This window comes from Pipra filicauda, unplaced genomic scaffold (genome assembly GCF_003945595.2).
Source record: "Pipra filicauda isolate LSUMZ 115617 unplaced genomic scaffold, ASM394559v2 scaffold133_size2016399_pilon, whole genome shotgun sequence".
Classification (NCBI taxonomy): Eukaryota; Metazoa; Chordata; class Aves; order Passeriformes; family Pipridae; genus Pipra; species Pipra filicauda.
In genome coordinates this window covers 861,621-870,433 of record NW_024103807.1, presented here as the reverse complement: position 1 = coordinate 870,433, position 8,813 = coordinate 861,621, and the positions used below count along the sequence as shown (strand labels likewise).

Below are 8,813 nucleotides of genomic sequence, written 5' to 3'. Positions count from 1 at the left end.
TTGTCAGTTAGGAATTGAAACCTTAGGGAAAAAAGATGTATTAATTATTTTTGAATTTTCAGATCTCTCTGGAAGGTTGCTATTGGCATAGAATATTATAATTCTTCTTTCTGTCCCCCAGACAATGCTGGCAGCAGTTGTGCCCCGAGCTCCACGTTAGCACACAGCTGACCCCTAACATATGAAGTCAAAAAAGAAAAACCAAGACACACTTGCAGAGACCTTACAAGCATGTTTGTGAATGTTTACTAGTTCTGGGGAAAACAAAACAAAACAAAACAAAAAACAAGAAGAGGGATTGTGGAACCAACTAGAGATGACAAGTGTGAACAAATACATGACAGAGCACCAATATGCAGGACAGCTCTTCTGAGCCTAGGAGGGGGTGCAAGAAGGATGTGCTAGTTACAAAACATCCATGCTTACCATCTCCGGCTTTCACAGAAACCACAGTATCCTGAAACATACTCCTACTGCAATTCCCACTGCACATGCTGCCTTCCCATCTCTGCCATTCCCAAGCACGCCGAAACATTCCCATTACAAACTTTGGAAATGTATATAGTTTTCCCATGTGAATGTTTAGGAAATGATAGTTACATTAAATGCCCTGAAATTCTGCATCTACCCGAATTTACCTCTTTATGTGCTCTTTCAGGAAGGGTTTTGGTAAGCCACAGAAGCAGAACAAGTTGTATGTGCTCAAGTAGCAGTCAGTCCGAGGTGCTTTAGAGCGGACCTCTCCCAAGTCGTGCTGTCACCCAGCAGACTCCTTTTACTCTCACAATACTTTTTTTGTGAGATTTCTGTCCTTTGTAGGGATCTTCACATTAAGAACACAGAGCCACACTGAGCCCGTTCCCCGGGCACGATGCACCGGCGCTGCAGACGAGGACCAGCCTGTTGCGGCAGCAGCGCTGGCGGGGGCTCCGGACGGCGCCGCCGAGCTCAGGGGGCTGCGGCCAGCCCTGCCCGCCGGCACGGCACCGCCGCCGGGAATAACGCGGTCCCGGGGAGGAGACGTCTCCCCGGAGGGCCCAAACGGCAGATCAGGGGAGCCCCGCAACGCCCCTCCCAGCGCCCCATCCCCTCCGCGCTCCCCCGCAGGAGGAAGGACCGCAGCGGCGGTTCAGCCAGGCGCTGCTCCCCACTCACTCGCACCCATCGCCGGGCTGAACGCGGCCGCTCCCGCTCCCCCCTCCCGCGGGCTCCCGTCGCCGCCGCCGCCCTGCGACCCCGCGCCCGGCAGGGAAAGCTCGGTGCAGGGATGCAGGGATGCCGCCGCCGTCCCGCCCGGCCGCTCCCGGGATGGGAGGTTCGCGGGAGGAGGCGGCGGGGGGGGCTGGAGGAGCGGCCGTGGCACTCCAGGGCGCGCATGCGCGCTCCGGCGCTCCGTGACGGGGGCGCTCCCGCAGCAGCGGGGCCGGGCTCGCGCTCCCATAGGCTGCTTCCCCCGGCAGGCGCGCACCCGCGGCGCGGCTCTCCCCGGCGCGCTCGCGGGGGCGCGCGCTGCCCCGGCCGTGCGCCGCTGTCACCGCGGTGCCCGCGCGCCGCTCCCCGCCCTCGGCGCGCGCCCTGCCCGCGCCCCGTCCCCGCCGCCCGCTCCGCTCCGCGCCGGCGGGTTCCTGCTTCCGTCTCCTCCCCGCCGAGCGCCCCCGCCCTCCACGCCGCTCCCCCCGCCCGCCCCGCCGACTCCCCACGCCCGGCACCCTCGGCAGCGGCAAAGCGGGCTTCGCCAGCGGCGCCGGCACTCGGGTAAGGGGATGCGGGGGCTGAGCGTGAGCCGCGGCGGCGGCGAAGCAGGTACCGAGGCGAGACGGGGCTGCTCCGGGTAGCGCTCCCCATCCCTCTCTCGGGCCTGGCGCCGCCGCTTTTGCGACTCCGGCGCTGCTCGGCAACGGGCGCCGCCGCCGGGGTGATGATGGCGGGGAGGGGGCCGGTCCCTGCCGTGTACCGGGGTCCCCGTGGGCTCCCTCACCTGAGGGTCGCTAGTGGGGCCTGGGGCCACCGGAGAGCGCGGCGGAGGAAGGGGAGGCCGGGGCTCGGCGGGCGGCCGGGGCATCACCGTGGGCAGCGGGGCCGGGCCGGGCCCAGGAGGGAGATGCGTGCGAGCCCCGGGCGGCGGCGTTGCCCCGGGGCGGGCGTGGGCAGCGCGGGTCGGGCAGCGCGGCCGCCGCCGTCCCGTGCGCCACGGCCGCAGGGCGCGGGAGGCGGCCTCCAACTTTCCTTGTCCCGGGAACTGCGGCCGCCCCGGGGGGACGCCTGGTTTTGGCAGAGAGAAATAAACGGGAAACGTGGGCTTTGTAGACGGACCTCACGCTCTAGGGCCGCCTGGTAGCTCGAGGAAGTGCTTGTGTGACAAGGATGCAGAGCCATCGGTTGTTGCTTGGGGCTTTTCCCACGGCGACCTTTACCGTATTTCGGCACAATTAGCTGCTTTGGTCATGGATTCTGTTACCGATAAGGCTCTGGCGATTTACCTCTAGGCGGGTTTGTGCTTGATGTATTCTCAGGTCTTTCACTCGCCTGTGCAAGTGTGCAAGTGCGCACGCTGTGTTCTTCTTGACGCTCTCCAAAGACCAGGCTGTGACCCTCTGCTTTCAGAAGCTTATGGTTGAGGGTATAGGAATAGACAGGAACTATAATGCCGTGGTGCAGGTTGTACCAAGAAGCCTATGGGCAAAGACATCAGCTGCAAAATTGCTTTTTGAAAGACTAACTTCCTCGGGGCAGTACCTGCTGTCCTTGTGTCCTCAATGCACACATGGTACACCGTGATCCACATGGATGTGGAAAGCAACCATGTGTTCACAGCATTCTTCACCTGTGATCTTGCATTAGCGCTTAGTGCCTTTTTATTTTTTTGCCCGTGTTTGCATACTGAAACACACACAGCTGCTGAAAAGTGTATGTTTCGGTATACATGTTACATATATGCACACATACTCTTTCTACCTTGAAATGCAGTATCTTAATGTCTAGGCCTGAAAGCTAACGGAGTAAATACATCTGGAGGAGTGTGTAAGCATGAAAAGGTTTGATTTTATAGCATTAATCTTGTTTCATTTTCCAAGTAATTCTCCACTGTAAATTGTCAAAAACTTTAGAAAAGTCTGAACTGCAAAAGCAAATAAATGGCCAACATAGCCTGTGCTGCTGGTGCTTGGGGTGGTTTTACAGGTGACTGTTACAATTCCTTCCATTATTAAAGAAAACTAGTTATTAGGAGTTGGTGACTATGCTTTGATGTATTTCCAGTAGTGTCTGTTTCTCCGGTTCTTGCAGGTATGCTTGCTGCCAAGTTTTTATTGATACTTGTTAGGGTTTCATATGTATATGTACCTTATACTGGCAGACTAGCATATTGCAAAGTTTGCATACTTGCCCAACAACATATAATAAGACAAACTTTTTCAGAGTAGAAAGTATAATTAATTATTCATATTTTCTGAGTGAGCAGTTCAACAATGAGGGAAAGACAGCAATCAACTTGGAGTGTTGAATCAGTCAAATTCACTCTTTTAGTTATGTGGCTGTCAGGACATTTGACAACTGGGAAATACAGAAGGTCAGTTAGAAGTTGTAGCTTTCTTTACCGTTTGGTCTTGTGTCTTCATTTGTTTAAAATTTTGGCAGTCTTATTGGCTGAACAACTGAAAAAGATTAATTCTAGATAACACGAGAACAAGAAAAATGTTAGCTCTACTTGCTGGAGTAGAAATGGAACTGATTCAGCTTAAGTGGATTAGTAAAGTTAGTACTAAACCATGTAGGGGCTTCCTTTTGGTTTGGCGTTTGTGGTTTGTGATCACTTTATTGGGACTGCAAATAGAGACTCAATTGTGTAATTGAATGTTTAAGTATTACAAATAGTGCACACAATTCATAGTGTAAAAATTGTATTTTTGGTCCATTCCTGTCTTTCTGTGGCTGTATGGAATTGGTGCTTTATCTGTAGGTCTTTTCTAAACCAAATGATTTTCCCAGGCTTGGAATCTATGTACAGTAAAAAAAAAAAAAAAAAGATAATTTTATATATAGTTTCTCTGATCAGTCTGTTAATTGACATTTAAGTGGATAAAAATGAAGAAGGTTTGGATTTGAGTATTTATATCTTGTTGCAGAGCCAGAATGAAAATAAGAAATCATTACTATAATCTTAGGCTGGTCTGGAGGGGGAGCTAGTGTCAAAGCAAAATATGACAGGTTTTTTCTGGACTCATTCAAAAGCTTGTTGTTTGGTCATAGAATATGCTACTAATACAATAAGGAAAACAAATGCATGCATGCTATGTATGATTGCATTAATATGCATCTCTTGTATGATGAATATAATCTGCAACTGAAGTGATGTGTGTGTTTTTCAGGGAAATAGTGTGTGTTTTGCTATTGTGCAACATAAACCGTATTCAAAGAACTTTGAAGTTGCAAGGTCAAGCTCTTATAAATCATGACATGCCAAAATTAGAGATTCTTGTAAGAGCTGTAATTTGGCCTGTAAATGCAGGGTTAAATGCTACTTTTCCCTACAATGTTTCTTCTGGTATATAGCTTAGAATGGCATAGATTGTGTTCAGTATTCAATTTTGAATCCTTTTTCTTGGTATCAAATGAAGTGTGGCCTTACTATTTGGTTATGCGCTGTTCATGCTATACCTTCTTAATTTCCTCTTCTGCTGTTTCATTACCTTTAGTCTCTAGTGCCTGCATGTTTCACTAGTAATATTTTCACAGACATCCCTGGAGATATATAATATCATGCTGAATGTCCAATTTAGGGCCTTTATGATATGATTTTTCAAAATAATCTATCAGTGTTTTAATGATTTGTGTGTTCTAATATGTTTTCCCTTACAGGTTTAATTTACTAACAATAACCTGGCTTTTCTTTGTTGTTTTTAGTGGACCCTTCAACAGGGATCCATGAGTCCATATCTAGAAAAGACCTCACTACTTCATTTGTAGTATGGTGTGTGTTGATTTAGACTGCAAGTATAAATACTTAGATCTGTTGCAACGTTAACCACAAGCTACTAAGGCCATAATTTTGATGAAGAATGGATTGGTCATTAAAAGTTTGTTGATTTTTTTTTATATATTTTTTCTCTTTTCCTTTTAAAGATCATTTGTGTGCAAGAAACAAGAAGAAAATACAATTCTCCAGGACAATAGTAATTTCCTCTGTTTTCCTGCAGTACCTGTCTTATTAACAGTGCACATGCTAACATTTGCAGTGCCTATGGCACTTCTATCATATAGTGTTGTTATTTCAATTTTTTTTAACATTTTGTTCAGGATCATAGCAAGAGTATCTTGGGCACAGGGGCACAGAGAACAAGATCAAATAATCTTTAATTTTTGTGGTGTGACTATTTTTTTAAATGAAGGATTATGTTTTTGATACTTGTTTTAAAAAAAATTCTTTGTACGTAAACAAAGTGTTCAACACACTAGATGAAAAAAGAAAAAAAAGGTCAGCAACCCTGATGGACGGGGGAAACCTTCTGTCATGTGGGATTGCATATATAAGAGTAATATGTCTGATAGCGTGTAAGTCTTTAGAAATGCTGAAGTTTGTATATTTTGCCATGAGACTTTTACTACTTGAGCTAGCAGAGAATGTGGTACTAGTAATTTATATTTCATCTGTGGTCCAAATGATGTCATCTGCGAATGGTTTTCTGAGATTTTTAAGTGTTTCATAGTAGTGATAAAACTCTGGAATCTTCAGTTCTATTCCAGTGAGCATATTCTGTTGGATGCTGATTTTTCTGCTTATTCCTCGTGTGATATCTTCCTGTCCCAATCTTTTTTGTCCTATTCTGAAATTTTTGTCACAATCCTATTTTTCCAATGTAAACAGTTTGTTTCTTGCTAAAGGGCTTCTTGTCTGAGATCCAGAACTGCTGTGTGGGGAGATTTTACCTAATAAATTGTTTATCCCAGTGTTCTTTGCTTTCCAACTATTCACACTCCTGTCTTCTGGTCTCAGGTTTCTGTCCACTATCCTCAGTTTCACATTCAGTTCTCCATCATAACTAGGATCTATACTCTCTATGTTCTGCATTTCCACTGGCTCCATTTGAATTTGTTTTTTCCTTTCCTACCTGTTTTCTTACCTGTCTAAGACTTGGTCTGTATCCTAAATTCAAGATTGTGTTCACCGTGTCAACTGTACCAGCTTTTTCCCACATTGCAGTTCTTTCTTCAGTCAGATTCTATTGGTTCCTCTCTTTTCCACCCTTTTGTTCACATGGATGGCTTACCTTTTCATACTTGCTCTATCCAGCAGGGATTCACCGAGAATAAATTTAGATGCCATTGATTCATCCTGATAGTCAGGAAAACAAGCAGGCCTATCAAGAGATGACCTTGGCTTAACAGGGAACCCATGTCTGAGCTGCAGTGCAAAAGTGGGATATATGAGCAGTGGCAGCGGGGACAGACTACAAAGGAGAAATTTAGAAAAATTGTCCTATTATGGAGGGATGACATCAAGGGAGCCAATGCTCACCTAGAGATGACTTGCAAGGGAGGTCAAGGGCAGGAAGAAGAGTTTCTTCTAGTACTTCAATAGTAAAAAGCAGGACAAGTGAAATATGAGCTTCTTTTAGAGAGTGTGATGTGTCATTTAGTGACAGTGGACACAGAGAAGGCTGAGGTACTCAGTGCCCTCTGTTCTTTAGTGAGTCTTCACCAGGAAGGTCTCCCAGGCCTCTGTGCTTAGTAGCAGGGTTTGAGGAGACCAGCTGCCAGCAGTGGCTGAAGGTTCAGTCGGTAATTACTGAGAGAACTCAAATCATACAAGCGCATGTGGCCAGATGGACTGTGACTGAGGATGTTGATAGAGCTGGCCAGAGTCACAGTGAGGTCCTTCCCCATCATCTTTGAAACGTCTTGGATACCAGAGGAACCTCCTAATGGCTGAACAAAGGCATGTGTTGCACCCTTCAAAAAAGGCCAAAATACAGTCCAAAGAGCTACAAAGCTAGCTAGCTTCCTTTTTGTCTCTGGGAAAATAAGGGCATGGGTGTTTTTGGAATACATTTCTGGGCACGAGAAGGAAGTGAATAGGAACAATAGGCATGGGCTTATCAAATGTAAATCATGAATGACTAGGCTGATTGCCTTCTACAGTAAAATGTTTGAATGTTTGTATGAGGGAAAAACAGTGAATTTCATTTACCTTGACTTTAGCAAGACTTTCAACCGTGTCTCCAACAAAATTCTGGAATCCAGATTTGGACATTACAGGTTGAGTGGATGGAGAACTAGATGAGTAAAAGACTGGTTGGATGGATGGACTCATAAATAAATGCCACATAGGGAGGTTGGTAGCAAGTGGGGTCCTGAGAAGGTGATACAGTGTACTCTTGTGCTTGCAGATGACATCAAATTGGGGGGAATAGTTGATATGCATGAGGATGCAGTAAGAGGGACTTTGTCACTGTGAACACAAGGCCTGTCTGGAGCTTTATTCAAGAACAAATGCGGAGTCCTACGCCTGGGAAAGAAGAGCACCTTGCAGTGATACAGGCTGGCAAGCAGCTCTGCTCGAGAAACCTGGAGTCCTGGTAGACAGCCCTCTGAGCATGGGTCAGCAGCAGCATGCTGCTGCAGAATTATGGAATGGTTTGAGTTGGAAGGGATGTTAAAGATCGTTTAGTTCCAACCCCCCTGCCATGGGCAGGGACACCTTTCACTAGACCAGGTTGCTCAAAGCCCCATCCATCCTGGCCTTGAAGACTTCCAGGCATGGGGCATCTGAAACCTCTTTGGGCAACCTGCTGCAGTGTCTCACCACTCTCACAGTAAAAAATGTTTTTGTAATATCTTTTCTAAACCTTCCCTCTTTCAGCTGAAGGTCATTCCTCCTTGTCCTATCACTACATGCATTTGTCATAAGTCCCTCTCCAGCTCTCCTTTAGATCCTGGAGGGTGCTGTAAGATTTCACAGGAGTCTTCTCTTGTCTTCCTCAAGCTGAACAACCCAGACTCACAGCCTAAAGACAAGGAGGGCAACAACATCCTGGACTCTGTTAGAAGGAATATAGCCAGTAGATGGAGAGAAGTGGTTATCCCTCTCTATTTGGTGCTCATTAGACCGCATCTAGAGTACTGTGCCCAGTTTTATGACTCTCAATACAGGAAAGACTGATAAAAAGAAGTGAAGATGGTGGAGGGCTACCAAGATAATCAGAGAGCTGGAACACTTGCCCTGTGAGGAGAGGCTGAGAGAGAGAGCTGGAGAAGAGGTGGCTAAAGTGAGATCTAACAGCAACCTGCTGGTGTTTTTGATGACATCACTAAGAAGATGGAGTCAGGCTCTTTATTGAGATGGGTGCTGTGAGGACATGAGGCAGTGTGGATACATTGAAATAAAGAAGGTTCAGACTGAATATAAGGAAAAACTTTCTCTTCATGAGTGTAGTCAAGCTGTATAAGAGGTTGCCCTGAGAAGCTGTGAGATTTTCAAGACCCAAATGGGTAAAGCTCAGCAACCTGTTCAGATCTCATAGCTGACTTTGAGCAGGAGGTTAGACTAGGGAACATGTGGAGGTCCCTTCTAACCTGTATTATCCAGTGATAATACAACTATGGATGTTTAGCTTCTAGAAGCTTACATTGGAGTGGAATCAGTACAGACAGAATATGTAGGTGGTTCAGCTGCAACATATCAAAACAAAATCAGTGACACTAACATTACAGTGAGCTTGACAAAAGCGTCATTTATATGTCAGGAAAAGTGTTTTGCTGTCTCTTAGAAAGATGCATGTGGAACTTAAAGCATGCAAGTGATTAATGTTTTTAAA

The 8,813-nt window shown here is 46.6% G+C and overlaps 1 protein-coding gene across 2 annotated transcripts in view; it reads left to right on the top strand.

The window, feature by feature from the left end:
- The first annotated feature begins 1,585 nt into the window (after positions 1-1,585).
- Positions 1,586-8,813, top strand: part of FUT8 (fucosyltransferase 8) — a 116,312-nt gene continuing 109,084 nt past the window's right edge. For both annotated transcript variants that reach the window (XM_027719590.2, XM_027719591.2), the window contains exon 1: positions 1,586-1,755. The gene's annotated coding sequence lies outside the window, so the exon portion shown is untranslated. The remainder of the gene's footprint in view (positions 1,756-8,813) is intronic.